The sequence below is a fragment of the Rhinolophus sinicus genome, chromosome 15 (assembly GCF_057876585.1).
Source record: "Rhinolophus sinicus isolate RSI-liver-muscle chromosome 15, RSI-T2T, whole genome shotgun sequence".
Classification (NCBI taxonomy): Eukaryota; Metazoa; Chordata; class Mammalia; order Chiroptera; family Rhinolophidae; genus Rhinolophus; species Rhinolophus sinicus.
The window spans coordinates 83,699,374-83,715,070 of NC_142515.1; the positions used below are offsets into that span (position 1 = coordinate 83,699,374).

General features: G+C 50.5%; 1 long non-coding RNA gene across 1 annotated transcript; it reads left to right on the plus strand.

Moving 5' to 3' along the window:
• The first annotated feature begins 1,335 nt into the window (after nucleotides 1–1,335).
• LOC141572691 (uncharacterized) lies at nucleotides 1,336–14,002 on the plus strand. The gene is made up of 4 exons (XR_012498056.2): nucleotides 1,336–2,826; nucleotides 6,782–6,989; nucleotides 12,333–12,503; nucleotides 13,152–14,002. It is a non-coding gene; the product is annotated as an uncharacterized LOC141572691 (long non-coding RNA).
• The last annotated feature ends 1,695 nt before the right edge of the window (nucleotides 14,003–15,697 follow it).

The window sequence follows — 15,697 nt, forward strand, 5'->3', positions numbered from 1 at the left end:
TGTATAATACGAAGGAGTTCGGGGCACTGGTTGCTGTCTCTACCTTAATGGGTCAGGCAACCCTATTTAACAGAGCCTTGCCCCAGTGTTTATTGAGTGCCTGCTGTGTACTCATTACCCTGGGTTCCTCTGAGTGTTGATTCCTCAGCTCCTCTCAGCAGCTCTAGGAGTCAAGATTAAGGTAGACCTCATTTCACAGCTTCATTCATTCATTGAGTCAGGAAGTCAGTGTTGAGCGCCTACTGCCTGCCAAGCCCTGTCCTGCACAGGTCCCATCATGAGGGGCTCTGGGTTGGGTGGGGAAGGCAGATGGTAATCATACAGAATTATAATATACCTTAGGAGAGTGACAAGTTAAAGTGTGAAAAATGGGGGTGAGGGAGGACTTCCTGCAAGAGGTGTGCTAGGGCCAAGACGGTGAAGAGAAGCTAGAACAGCAAGAGCAAAGTCCTGAAGCAGGTGTGATTGGGGGAATGGGTGAGGGAGAGATAGAGGTCACAGCCCATGGGGCTGGTGTCATATGGGTTTATTCTGAGTCTGGGGGTGGGCGTATCCTGGAGCAGAGGAGTCGAGACCGGATTCGTGACTTGTCCAGAGTCTTCCTGCTGTGGTTCGGCACAGAGCAGGTGATTCAGTTTTGCTGGCCCTAGTGTTCTAGCTGTAAGATGGGTAAAGTGACGTTTCCAGAGCCCTTGCGCCTTCCTCACTTCCTCTTCTCTATTTCCGTCTTGGGCTGACTTTCCCTTTCACCCTGGCTCCCAACGTGAGTCAGGAAGCTTGTCTTCATCAGGGAGACAAGCTGCCTCAGTTTACCTCCCCAGATACCTCCCCCCTCTGTCTCTCTGGTGGCTTCTGGGTTTGGTCAAAAAGAGAAATCGTCTCTATCTCTGCCCTCAAGCCAGAATGGGGCTAGGGTGTCAGGGCCCTCTGGGGACCATGGGCTGCAGGAGATGGCATAGAACTGACCTGGCCTCTCATGCTTCATTTCTGGCCCCTTCTCATGTCCTGGCCCCAAATGCCAGGAATGTCCTCCCCCATTTGGGCACCTTTACCCATTCTTTCCTTGTTTTTTGGTGGTTTTTTGAAAAAGTAGCCCATACAAATCACCCTTTTAAAGTAAACAGGTAAGTGGCATTAAGACATTCACAATGTGGTGCAATCATCATCTCTTTCTAGTTCCAGAACATTCCATCACCCCAAAGGAGACTGTCTTCATGAGCAGTCACTTCCCATCCCAATCACCGAGCCCCTGACAACCACCAACCTAATTCTTGTCTCTGTGGATTTGTCTGTTGTACCATTTCATACACATGGGATCACACACTGTGTCACATTTTGTGTCTGTTCTTTTGGGAAAGAAATTCAGCACGATGTTTTCTAGGTTCATCCACATTGTAGCGTGTTCGTGCTTCATTCCTTTTTATGGTTGAGTAATATTGCACTGTGTGGGTGTGTTACTATTTATTTAATCCATTCATTCGTTGATGGACAATTGGGATATTTCTACCTCTTAGTGACTGTAATTAGTACTCCTGTGAATATTGTGTACAAGTCTTGATGTGAACACGTTTTCATTTCTCTTGGTCTATACCTAGGAGTGGAACTGCTGGGTCATATGGTGATTCTATGTTTAACTGATCGAGCAGCCACCAGTTGTTTTCCAAAGCGGCTACACAGTTACATTCCATCAGCAATGCATACAAGAGCTCCGATTTCCCCATGTCCTCAACACAGTTGTTTTCCTTTTGGTTTTTCAGTCTAGCCAGCCTAGTGGGTGTGAGGTGGTATCTCATTGTGGCTTGATTTGCGTTTCCCTGATGACTAGTGATGTTGAGCACCTTTTCATATGCAAATCAGCCGTTGGTATATCCTCTGAGAAATGTCTATTCGAATCCTTTGTTTATTTTACATTGGGTTTTTTATCTTTTTATTATTGAGTTGTGAGAGTTCTTTATCTATTCTGGATATTAATCCCTTGTCGGATATACGACTTGCAAATATTTTCTCCCTTTCTGCGGGTTGTCTTTTCATTTTCCTAAGAGTGTCATTTGTGGAAGAAAAGTTGTAAATTTGATGGAGTCCAACTTATGTATCGCTTGTGCTTTAGATGTCATAGCTAAGAATTTTCCTGGTTTCTGCAGGCACTTATCCTGTCCTCCTCTCTCTAGCCCCACCCCGAACTCTCCCCCACTGGGGTTGGGGCATCTGCATCCACCTCTGTCCCCCCACGGGAGGCTTTGGGGCAGCACCAAGCAGCCTCCATCAATATTTAATAACGGAGCACACGAAACCTTGGCAGGGACGTGGGAAACTGCTCCTGGAGCCATCTGCCCTTTGGCCAGAAGCCAGCGAAGTGCCCCCAGCACCCACGCAGGGCCCCACTTTCCAGGTGGGGAAGCTGAGGCATGGGGCGGGGGCTGAGTGGGAAACTAGACCTGCCTGGTCCTGGTGTCGGGACAACAGCAGAGGTCACTGTTTGTGTTCTGGCGTGGAGCCACTCCTGGCTCCTGTCCCGCCCTGGGCCAACCCTGCCCAGTGAGAACCGCCTGCTCTTGCTCCTGCACCCGGTTCCTGCTGAAACCAAAAACACCCAGGCGGAGGGGAAAAAAAAACACACTGTGGGGGTGGGGGAAGGGGAGGGGCAGGTTTCTCCTCTGTAAGTCTCCCTGTACTTACAGGTTGGGGAGGTCACATAGTCAGTCGACAACCCTCTGGCAGCTTCAGGACGGACCCTGGCTCTGCCTCCAGTTAGCTGCACAGTTTCGGAGCCTTGGTTTCCTCGTGGAAGAAATGAGGATCGTTAACCCTCCTTGAGGGTTGTGAGAGGTGAGAGGTGAGAGGGAGTCCACATAGGAGATGTTGCTAATATCCTCGATATTAAAGCCATGGTTTATTTAGGACAGAAATTCGTTTCACTCAGGGGCTCCTCTGGTCCATCCTACCAGGTGGCTAGTCCTGCACCCCAAAATTTGCTAGGTGGGGTCCTATGTCTTTCCTGACTGCCCCTCCCCTCTCTCTCCCTATCTGTCTTTCTGTCTCTACTGTCTCTCTGTATGTGTCTCTGTCTCATCGCTCCCCTTTTCTCTCATTCCTGTTTCTCTGTTTTTCTCTCCTTCTCTCTCTCCTTCTCTCTCTCTCTCTCTCTCTCTCTCTCTCTCTCTCTCTCTCTCTCTCTCTGCCTCTGTTTCTCTCTGCCTCTCTCTTTCCCTCAACCCTCTCAAGAGCTCCCAGACCAGCCCTGCACCAGCCAGGTCAGCCCAGGACTGAACAGTGTCTGGCCCAGGCCTCCCACAACGAGTCCAGATTCTAATCTCCCCCACAACTGTCCCCACTGGGGCCAGCTCCAAGGAGCCTGGGACCCTCACGTGCTGCCTGGAAGACCCAAACCATATAAGATTCCCTCTCTAACGCTGGAAGTCCAGCAGCTCAACACCCACAGTCTCCAGACACAGGGTTCCCCCTACGCTGCAGTCTTTAGATAGGGAAACTGAGGACTGCATCATGAAGACCCATCACTGGTCCCCCTCGTCCGGCCACCAGGCTCTGGGGCTCTCCAGTTGCCTTGCGGCCTGCCTATGAATGGTCAGCACAGGTGTTTCTGCTCTGGGCAATGACAACCCCACCTCCTGGAAGCGGTTTCCCAGTGGCCAGTCTAGCAGGTAACCCAGGCCTTATCCTAGTGGCATTGGTGGCTTTCTAGTGCCAGCCAAGAAGGGGACTAGAGGGTGAGGTCCGAGGCAGGGCCAGGAAGACTCTGGGGTCAGAAAGCCTCATGGTGTCCCCACCCTTCCTGGCTTTCATCATGGTGTGTGTGTGGGGGTAGGGGGTGGGGCAGCGAGGGACCTGCAGAGCTTCTCAGGCTGAGAAAGCCCCCCTACCTCCCAGACTCCTGGAGACCCCCAGCTCTGGGTACCTCCCTCTGACCCAGCTTGGACTCTATGAAACTGCTGGACTCACACCCTCCAAAGGTGAGACAACACCCCACACAAGGAAGGCCCTGAAGGGGGGAATGTATGGACAAATGGATCAACAAACACATGGCATGCCATCCTAGACCCACAAAACGTAAGGCCAAAAATACTGAAACTGGAATTCTTAGCACACCCAGGGGCTCTCATCCCAGCCCCCATCTGAAGCCTGGAACTGACTAATACATTCCAGGGTGGGACATATGATGACGCACATCCCCCCAGGCAAAGTGCGGTCCCAGGAACTCGTCAAGATCCCGACCTCCAGGGTTTGAATCTCACCTCCTTGACCTGGACAACTACTTTCCCTCCCCAAGCCTCAGTTTCCCCATCTATAAAACAGACATGGCGCCCCAGTCTCAGTGTTGCCGGGGGAACAAATGAGTCTGCGTGAAGCTGGGTCAGGCCTATCATCAACTGTGAGTTGCAAGTCTTCTACTTTTAACAAGGATTGAAATTATAGAGATAACATCAAAGAGAGATAGAGGATGGTGGTTGCATCAAAAAGAAGCTGACCGCCCTGCTTGGTGACTCAGGGTGGGGCCTGAGGCTCCCTTCCCGACCTTTTAGCCTCTACTTTTACTCAGATCCCTCTGCCCCCAGAGCCTCAGTTTGTCATCCGCCCCATGAAATGGGACCAAACGAGCGTCCTTGACTCTATTCTCTATCCTCCATCCCATCTACCAATGAAATTGCTCCCAAATCCCCTCTCACCACCTGGTCCAGCACAAGTATCACCTCCTTGGTCTCCTCACTTCCGTTCTCTTCCCCCACATGCTCTTTTCTCCATGGTGGCTGGAGTCAGATTCATCCTTCCTCTCTCCAGAACCTTCTGTGGCTCCCACCTCCCTCATGGTAAAAGCCAAAGTCCTCTCCTTGGCCACAAGGCCCCGCTCTGCTGGTCTTGCTCCTACTTCTCCCCCGCCGTCCGCTCACTCCACTCAGACCTCCTTGAAGCTCCTCCAACAAGTCAAGCACTCTCCTACCTCAGGATCTTTGCACAGGCTATGCCTCCGCCTGGGGCCAGTTTTACCAAGATGCCCAGATATCTCTCCCACGTCGTTCAGGACTCAGCTCAAATGTCATACACGCCCACATGCCCTTTCTTCCTTTCCTGCCATCAGGAATCTGTATTTTGTTCTCAACAGTGTCAAATCAATGTACACAAAATAATCATTCTGATAATAAGAGTCATTTACCAGATGCCTCCTGTGTGCCAGGCCCTGGACTGGGGGTTTGGGGACACCACTGCGGACAATTGAGACAGTGGGAGTCATGGCCTAGGTGCAGGGAAGGTGATGTACAGTATAAATAATGTGGGACACATGGCTAGATGTGGCAGAGGGTCTTTCCAAATTGGATAGCCATGGAGGGCCTCCTGGAAGAGGTGGCATTGGGGCTGAGACTCGGAGGAGGCAGTGAAGGGAGATGACGTGGGGACAGCAGCAGGGCTGCACCCTATGGGGCCTTGGGGACTGCCAGGAGGGTCTTGGTCTTCATCTTAAAAGCAGTGGGGCACCCAGGGAGGTTCTCAAGGCGGGTGATATGGTTTGACACGTGTCTCCCAAAGGAAAGACATGACTTCAGTTGGTCACTCTGGTGACTACGTTTCCCACTAGTTCACAGATGGGGAAACTGAGGCTTAGAGAGGTGAAGTCACTTACCCAACCAGGAACTTGTGATACCCTCCCCCCACTCCCATGAGGTCCAATTACAGAAAAGGAAACTGAGGCACAGAGGTATGGTAATTCCCCAAGTCCCCTGGGAATGGAATTGGCTGCCCTTCATCCCCTGCCCCACTCCCTGTCCCTTTCCCACGCAGCCTCACTGAAGAACTTTCTCACAGGGACGAAATAGCACAGTCAGTTTCACAAGTGGGTGGCCAAAGCCGCAGCCCTGGGTTTCAGTTTGCAAATAGCTGGCTCCAACTGCCTGCTACAGCCCAGGGAGGTTTGCTGGGGCCACTGCCTGGGGGCTGGTTGGTATCTGTGCATGAGGGAAATCTGCCAACAGCCTGCTGTCAGGGCAGGGAGGGTGCCCGGGGCCCAGGGGCGATTGGGATCTAGGGCAGGAGCTGCCCTGAGCCCTCATCCCCAGTCAGCCTTGATCACTCATTCAATCCACAGCTGATGCTTACTTCATGCTTTGTTGATTTAGCACATTTTATTCTCCCGGGGAGCACATATTAAGTGCCTACTGTGTACCAGGTGTTCCCTCATTTAATCATCCCAACAGTCCTACAAGGCAGTGAGTGTGTTTTCCTGGGGCTGCTGTGATAAATGACCATAACCTTGTGCTTAGAACAACAAAAACTTTTCTCCCAATTCAGGGGACCAGAAGTCTGGAATCAAGGTGTGGGCAGAGATGGATCCTTCTGGAGGCTCTGAGGGAGAGTCTGTCCCAGGCCTGTCTTCCAGTTTCTGGGGGCTGCCAGCCATCCTTGGTTTGTGGCTGCATCTCTCCCGTCTGCCTCTGTCTCCAAATGGCCAACTTCCTGTCTGTTTCCTTTTCTCTCTCTTATAAGGAATACCTGTCCCTGGATTTAGAATCATCATAATCCAGGATGATCTTGTCTCACGATCTGTAACTAATTACATCTGTAGTGACCCTGTAAGGTCATGTTCTAAGGCTCTGAGTAGACATATCTTTGGGGGGGCGGGCACAATTCCCCTGGCAGTTATTATCAGCTCTACTTACTAGGCCAGGAAACAGCGGCACAGAGAGGTCAAGTCACTGATCTGAGGGCCTAGGACTTAAACCCCAGCCGTCTGGAGTTTGGATTAACTCACATCACTGCTCCACCTGTGTGCCAGGTCCTTGCCAAGAGCTGGGGACACAGAGGAGAACAAGAGTTGCAGCATGAGGACCGTGGCCTTTGAACCTCAGGCTGCTGGGTGCTCCGTGGATTAGGATCAAGAGTCCCCCTGTAGCGGGCTGCGTGGTGTCCTCCAAAAACATGTCCACCAGGAACCTGTGACGGTGACCTTGTTTGGAAATAGGATCTTTGCAGATGTCATTATGGTAAGGATCTTGAGGTGAGATCATCCTGGATTTAGGGTCCTAACTCCAGTGACAAGTGTCATTAAGATAAGAGAAAGGAAGAAGAGATCTGAGATAGAAGAGAAGGCCAGGTGATGACAGAAGCAGGGATGGGAGTGATGCTGCCACAAGCCAAGGAATGCTAAGAATTCCCCAGAAGCCGGGAGAGGGGCCTGGGACGGGACTCTCCCTCAGAGCCGCCAGAAGGAGCCAGCCCTGCTCACACCTTGATCTTGGACTTGTGGCCTCCAGAGCTGTGAGAGAATAAATTTTTGTTGTGTTGAGCCACCCAGTTCATGGTACTTTATTCTGGCAGCCTTAAGCCACTCCTGTATCCCCCCATCCCAGCCTGGAGAGGGCAGTGCCTACAACTGGGCACTCTGGCCAGGAGGAACAAGGTGTACATTTTACTTTTGAGGATTTCAGGGGGATTGTGGATTCTGATGGGCTCAGGAACTCCAGACACTTTTCTAAAGTGTTGGAACCATTCACCCTTCCCCGGCAGTGAGTGAGTTTCTTGTGAATCTACAACTTGAAAAACATTGGTGTTGGATTTTGTAGCATTTAACACTCAAATGACATCTAACTGGTGTTTTGATTTGCATCTTCCTTATTTCCAATTGATGCTAAACATCGTCTCACCACATGCGTTTCCTCCTGTAGGTTCTTCATGCTCTTCATGAGTTAGAGGAGCTCTTTATAGATTTTTGATACTATTTCTCCGTCAGTCGAGTATATTGCAAATATCTCCCCCTAGTTTGTAACTTTTGTCAAGGTATCTTTTGATGAACGAAAAAAATCCTAATCTTAATGCATGCAAATTGATCCGTCTTTTCTTATACAGACGATGCCTATTGGCTCTTGTTGACCCCTAAGATCGCCTACATTTTCTATCAAGACATTAAAGTTTTATGTATTATATTTTTGCACATAACCTTTTTTACCCTGTTGGAGTTGAGTTTTTTGTGTATGATAGGACATAGAATCTAATTTAATTGGTTTCAACATGGACGCACACTTCCCAGATCCTTTTATGGAATAGTCTCCCATCCCAGTTGCTGGGACAGACACTGTCCATCTCAGAATAAAATTCCTGACCCACCTTTGGTGTCTGTGGGCGTTTAATTCCAATCCATTGATCCATGTGTCTGTCACTGTGCTAATATCTCTCTGACTCAATTACAGTCTTTGTAATGGGTCCTAATATCTGGTAGGACAGGTAACACCACCCTGTTCTACAGAAGTGTCCTGGCTATTTGCAGCTCTCTGCTCTTCCAGGTAAATTTTTGAATCATCTTATCAAGTCCCAGGGGAAAACAAAAGTCTGTTGTGTCTTTGATTGGTATTGTGTTAAAACATCAGATGAGGAGAATCAGTCTTTGAACCTCTCTCTCCATGAATATGGTACATCCACCATCGCTGTTGCGGCATGAATACAGCCATGTCCGTTTCCCTGAAGGGCTGAGAACACCATCTGCCTCATTTCTTCCTCTTTATTGAAGCCGGGGAGCCTCCATCTGATCTCCTGTTTCACCAGGTCATTCCTTTCCCATTGCGTTCCTGATTCTACCATGAAGTCTTTTTCTGAGGTTTTTGGGTGGACCCACTTTCACACAGCTGGCATCTTCCCCTGCCCGTTTTGGAATGTGTGTCAAGTTCATTTGGAGCATACCTGTCCTCCCTGTTCCTGCTCTTGGTGGAAGCTGTAGTTCAGGGATTTTTCCTGAACTACAAATGATGGGTTTCTCCAGATCTGATCATTTGGATTCCAGCCTATTTCTGCAAGGACGTCAATGAGAAAGCCAGTCCTAGTGCCCCAGTCTCAGGGAATGGGGTGAGACTGCAGTTGCCCTAAAACCTCAGGCTACCGCCTCTCACTCTCCCTGTCTGGGCTTCCCCCAGCATCTCCTGGGGAGGCAGCTCCTGGGCCAGTGTATTGCAAGTGCCTCCGCCAGGGGTGAGAAGGGATGGTCCCTGCTCCGGTCATTCCAGCCTGGGTGCTGGCAGATGTGGGTGTGTGCACTGTGTGTTCCCAAAATGGCAGGGGGGGTTGCCAAAAGCAGAATTCCCAGCCGCCCCCTCGAGGCGGCTTGGCGCCTTCTTCTCAGGCTCAGGACATTCTCGGAGTTTTCTCGGCATCCCCCACTCTGGGCTGGCCTCCAGGAGGAGCTGAAATTTCCCTCTATCCTGGACATCCGGGCCTGGGATCAGCCTCAGGAGCACAGAGGTCATTTTAAAATGCTGGGTGTCATGGAAAATTTCAGATGTGCCCTGAGTGGAGCACAGTGACCCATGGGCTGTCCCCAATTCACAGAGACCCAGGCAGCACTGACCTTGTTAGGCTCCTGCCAATCCCAGGGTCACCGGAGACCCCAGATGCTTCTCACAGGACAAGCTGGCTCCCAAACCCAAATCACCCCGGAAGCCCATCAGGAATTGGGGTCCCTATCATTTCTCATCCCACCCCCCCCCAGCCTTTGGGGCCCTGCCGGTGTCACAGCCTTGGGAGCTGCAGGTTGGCCACTCTGGGCCTCAGTTTCCCCACCTGTATGCAGGAGGGGGTTCCCATCTGTTTGGGGGCCAGGAAAGAGTTCGTGGACCAGACGTGGGGGGTGGGATTAATGGCCCAGGAGCCTCTCTGCCTCCCCCTCTCTCTGTCTGTCTGTCTATCTCTCTGTCTCTGTCTCCCTCTTTGTCTATTTCTCTGTATTTCTCCCCCTCTGTCTCTGTCTCTCCTTATCTCTCTATCTCTCTCCCTGTCTTTCTGTGTCTCCCTCTGTCTCTTGACCCTCTATTTCTCTTTCTCTGTCTCTGTCTCCCCGTGTCTCTCCCTGTCTTTCCATATCTTCTGTCTCCCACTGTCTATCCATCTCTTTCCTGGGTGGACTAGGCCCCCTCTCTGACCTCCTCCTGACTCCTGCACCGACCCCCAGGCCTCCACTCAGAGTGGGATGAGCCACTGTTGAACCTTCAACGAATGGCTAATGGGCTGGACTTTCAGATGAGGCCAAAGTCGTACACACCAGGCCCCGCCTGGCCTGGCCTCCTTGCCTCACCCAATTCATCCCCCACCTGGGGCCCACATTACTGTGTCCCCAGAATGCCCTCCACCCCAGGTCTCCTTGCCAGGCCATGAGTTACCCATTGGTCACCCTGAGTCCAACATTGGTGACCACAGACTCCAGGGTGTCAGGACACAAGCCTGGGTTCCTCACCACCCCCAAGATTATCCTAGAATAGAAGTAGCCCCGGGACTGGACCTTGTCAAGGGACAGCCATGCATGGCCTGAATGGAGCTGTTTACTCATTGGGTGACCCCGGTGAAACTCTCCTGCCCTGTAAATGAACAACCCCAGCATTTGGATAATGACTTATATCGGCATAAAACAAATAAACAGCCAAGGGACGAAATATACCAACTTCACCCCAGGATTTACTTATCCCAGCCTGATGGCACCTACCGCACCAGCCATCCCACCAGGTCGTCACTTCAGCCCCATAGCATGGGGGTCATCACCCCCATGTACAGATGGGGAAACTGAGGCAGCATCTGCAGGCACAGCTACGATAGCTGTACTACCTCCACTTCTAAATCAACTGCTTTTATGTTTTTTTCTGTGTTTATATAATGCTTCATATATAGCATGTTCATATTTACAAAATTTAAAATACAGATGTGTTTTCTTTTGAAGTGAAAAAAAGAACATCCATAGGCAGTCTGATGTTAGAGTATAGAATAAGATATCCCTTTTCATCCTTCCAGAGCTACAACCAAAAGCACCAGTTTCCAAAACAGAAGACTTTGTATAAAGCACTTAGATTTTGCTCTTATGTTGCCTTTTCCCCAGGGTTGAAATAAAATATCCTAGAACTCTTTTTAAGGTCAGGTCAGTCAGGGTATAACTCACAACAGAGTACAGTTGGACGCATCCAGTCCTGAACTATCAAACTGGATATAATGTTCCCATTGTTCAGAAAGTTCCACAAGGGACCCTCTGCAGCCAATCAGCCCTCCACCCCAGGTATACAGTAAGTGATGAATACTGGATGAGAACATTTGTCTTTGCTGACTGGATACAGTGAGTCACAGATGCAGTGGGCAGGGAGCAGGGGACTCCTGCCACAATCCCCCAGGAGCCTGGGGGAGGGTCTGCCCGTGGCCTTCTGCTGTTGTCCAAAGTCCCATTTTGCAGCCAGTACTACTGAGTTTAGAGACAAATGGAACAGTAGGGTCAGTGGCCCCCATTTTGGCCCCAGATGCTGGGCCTCCATCTTCTCACCTCAAAAGTAAAAGGTGGGTGTTGCTAGAGATAGAATGTTTGTGTCCCCCAGAATTTCATAAATTGAAACCCTGATTCCAATGTGATGGTGTTTGGAGGTGGGGCCTTTGGGAAGTGCTTAGGTCACGAGGGTGGAGCCCCATGATGAGATTAATGCTCTTTTGAAAGAGACCACATGCCCCTTTCGATATGGGAAGACACAGCAAGAAGACAGTCAGCTGACACTCGGAGTCTTGATCTTCGACTTCCTGCTTCCAGAACTGTGGAAATACATGAAATACATGTCTGTTGTTAAAGACACCCAGCTTTTGGTATTTTTGTCATAGCAGCCCGAACTGACTAAGACCCACTGTATCCTGGGGTCACCACAAGTCCTTAGCCAGCAGTTTCATCCCCCTAAACCTCAGTTTCCCTGTCTATAAAATGGGGAGACTTATAGAAACAGCCTTGTGGGACTTTTATGGCTATTAAATGAGATCTCTCCCATCAAGTCTCAGCTGGGCACTCGTAGGTGTTAGCTATTATTATGTGGTGGCTCTCGTGGCCATCCCAGCTCTGGTTCTTGGTCCTGAGAGTTCCCAGCTGGGTAGTCCAAAGATGTTTTCTCTGACCCCACCCAGCAGCCTGCAGCCACGTCCCACGCCTTCTGCTCTGTGTCCCCCGAGGTGGCCACAGCAATGTGGGCTGGAGAGTGTACTAGGTAGGCAGGTGGCTCGGGAAATTCCAGGGTAGAGGTGGTGCCAGGCACTGCTCTTCTCACCCCCACATGGGCCCAGGATGTGCCATGGCTTTTTTTCCCTCCCCCTGTCGGCGATTAAGGATGCCACATCCTGCCTGACTTGCCAGGCGACCCTGGATATCCTAAACTTAGCCTAGTTGATTATCTGCTGGAGCCTACAAACTATCAAAGGAAGCTGGGGGTGGGGGCATGAAGACACCCCCTGAAATCATTGTGTTCCCTCCCACCCCATGGTCTTTGCACATGGCGTGCCTTCTGCCTGGCACTCGCTGTGCCTTGTTGGTACCTACAAATCTCCTCTTCCAGGTCTCTGTCAAATGTCACCTTCTCCAGGAAGCCCTCCTGGATCGCATGCAGGAGTCCTGGCATTGAGTGTCTCCCTTTGGCAGATCTGGTCCAAGTTATAATTTTGCATTTATGGTGATGACTGGATTAATATCACCTCCTTTGTTGATGGGAAGCTGTGGGCAGGCACAGGTACGTACAGTAAGTATTCAATAAAGAGTGGTGGAATCAATCAATCACTGTATTCAATAACTATTCATTGAATCCAATCGTTCATTCATTCAACAACTCTTTACTGAGCCCTGCAGGATACCAGACCAGGCTCTGGGTGCTGGGGACATGCTGTGAATTGTCCCCTCCCGTGGGACCCCTGTGATCTGGAGTCTCTTGCTGATGTTCTAATGAAATTCTTGAATAATGGTGCCATTCTTGTCCTGTTCCTCAGAGACAGTTGATGCATTTATGAGCCAATTGTCAGAACTTACTCGAGCCCAGTTTTCCCATCCTAGGAAAGACAAGGACAGTGAACCCCAGGACTACGAGGTATCAGGTACTTTCTCTGTGCCTGGCCTCAGGATCTTCACAACCTCCTGGAGGGGGGCAGGGGGGGGCTTTAGCCTAGGGGGAGGTCAGAATTAGCAAATAAACATCTAGGCCCCCAATTCACTTTGAATTTCGCATAAACAACCAATACATTTTTTTTCAGTATAAGTCTATCCGCAATGTTGCATGAGATATACTAAAACAATTGTTTTTCATTGTTTATCTGAAATGTAAAGTTAACTGGGTATCCTGTATTTTGTCTGGCAACGCTGATTGGTCATTGTGCCCATTTTACAGATAAAGAAGCAGAGGCCCAGATTGGTGGCACAGCCAGGGATGAGCAGAAGGAGGACAGAAGCTGGACCAGGGGACCCAATGCCTTTAGCACTCAATTTCTGCCTCTAAAGAGCCCAAGACTGAGTATAGGTGTTTTGAGTGAGCAAAGGTCCCACCTGGTCTAAGTCAGAAGCCCCTTCCTCATTCCCACTCCTGGTGCTGGAGACAGCCGCAGGAGAGGGGTCCCAGGACCAGGGCTTCTGGGAACAACAGCAGGAGAGCCCATCTCACTGACCATCTAGACTCCAGCACCTGAAAGCAGGGCGGCCAGTCCCCTGTAAACAGCCGGTCTCATGTCACTGTAAAGAGCTGGTGTCTAGAGTTGTCACAGTGCCCAAGTCTCAGTGTGATTTCCCTGTGACTCGATACCCTGCCACTGGCCCCTGTCACTTGATACTTGGTAAACAGCATTCGGAGAATGGGTACCAGCACCCTGTCTGGTCTGTGCTGTGCGGGGCCAGCAGCCGGGTCTAACTTCAACCCAGGTCCTGACCCCCAACAGCAGTCAGCACTTGTTTTGTTCTGATACTTTGTAAACATCGAGTCCAGATACCTGTTACTTGTCAGTGGTCCCTGTTAGTCATCAACTTGCCCTAATATTTCTCAGTGGGCAAGCGGGCAACCTGGAAGGTATTTAAACAGCCTTCCAATTCTTTGTAACAATGAATCCTGATACTTTGTTACCTCACCCAGGGGCTGGCCAACTACACCTCTGCTCACAACCTAGTCATGGCTTTTGCACTTTTAAATGACTGAAACAGACCAAAAGAAGAATATTTTGTGAAATGAAGTAAAACTATATGACATCCAAATTTCAGCATCTACAAATAAAGTTTTATTGGGATGCAGCCATGTCCAGTCACTTGTGTATTATTTGTGGCTGTTTCAAGCCAGCAGAGTTGAATAGTTACAATCAGAGACTGTACGGGCTACAAAGCCTCAAATATGAATTATCTGGCCATTTATAGAAAAAGTTTGTTGATTCCCACTCTAAGCTCTTAGGCTGTCACTGTCACCTATATTGTACTTAGTGTCCTGTTAGTGGTCAAAGGTCCATGGTGTTCATACTTGTACACGGTGCAAGCAATGAACTCAGTGGTCCATGATGCGGATGTATTGTGCAAACAGTGAGTCCCTTTACTTTGTAAGAGTCACATTCAGTCCGATGTGCTGACCGGCTCCGTGCAGTGAATATTTGGTCTCTGACAGCAGCTAATGTGTCCTGAGAGTGTCAACAGTCACTATTGGGAAACCAACCAAGATGAGAGGTAAAGGGTGACTGAAAATTAGGCAAAGGAGAAAGGAAGGCTCTCTCCCCACTCGGACAGGACCATGAACTCTGAGCTGAAAAGCTGGACTTTCTCCTGAGGGTGATGGGGAGCTATGGCTGGAGTTGGAGCAGAGCATGGACGCAGAGACAGAACCACTCGTGGCCTTGGACTTCCCATCCATGCGGTGGGCTGAGGTGGCCAGAATACGGACCTTTCTAGGTTTCATGGGAGAGGCCAGTGCATGAATAACTGAACAGGGCTTTCTGTTACCCTCCCCCCTGCCACTCAAGCACCAAGCAGTCTCTGAGGGAAGGAGATGGCAAGGATCTGGGGACCAGGGGTCAGGCTGGGACACTGCCTTTGGGAGACGTGTTCTTGGTTCCCGCAATCTCATTTGTTATGGTGCATTCATTACACACTCACTGCGTGCTACGGCTCTGCCCTCTTGGAGCTCCCATTACAGAGGAAGGCAGAGGATGGCTGTGAACCCACCAACACATCCTAATTATGAATCCTAGAAGCACAGGGGAAGGGCTGAGAATGAGGCCGCTTTGGTCAGGGTGGCCGAGGGGCCTCTGAGGAGACATTTGAACATAGACCTGATGGAGGAAAAAGTGGAGGCCTTGTGGGGAGTGAGGGCAGGGCCATCCAGACAGAAGAAACAGCATGTGCAAAGGCCTTGAGGTGGGACCGAACTTGTGATGGAGGCTGTGGGGGCTGGGCCACATGAGACCTCATGGGCTTCAGGGAGGGTGTATAAGGGATGAGATCTAAGCCTTGTTTCACAGCGTCCCGTGGCTTCCCCGGGGCAGGGACACTGAGACCCCAGCAAGAAACCTCACTGCACTGCCTGGGTCTTAGAATGTCTCTGGTCCGTTTCACAGGGAAATCAGCTGGCATGAAGCTGATGTGATCTGAGGCCAGGGGGGCCATGGGCCTGCTCAGGGAAGTTTCCAGACCACATGGGCCTCTGGGTCAAGTGAAATGTCTTGTCTGCCCTTCTAAACCACAAGCTCGGCAGGTCCTGAGGATAATAACGCCAGCAGGCGGGTCAGGCCTGGCAGGGGCAACTGGGTCAGCTCCAGAAAGGCAGCATGTGAGAAACACAGTCTCGTGTTTCTGGCTGGGTGTTGCTGGGCTCCTGAGAGGCCTCGGTGCTGACAGACAGATACAGATGCCCTCAGCCCATGGGATCAGGACTGGGTCAGAGAAAACGGATATTGGAGGTGGGATTTT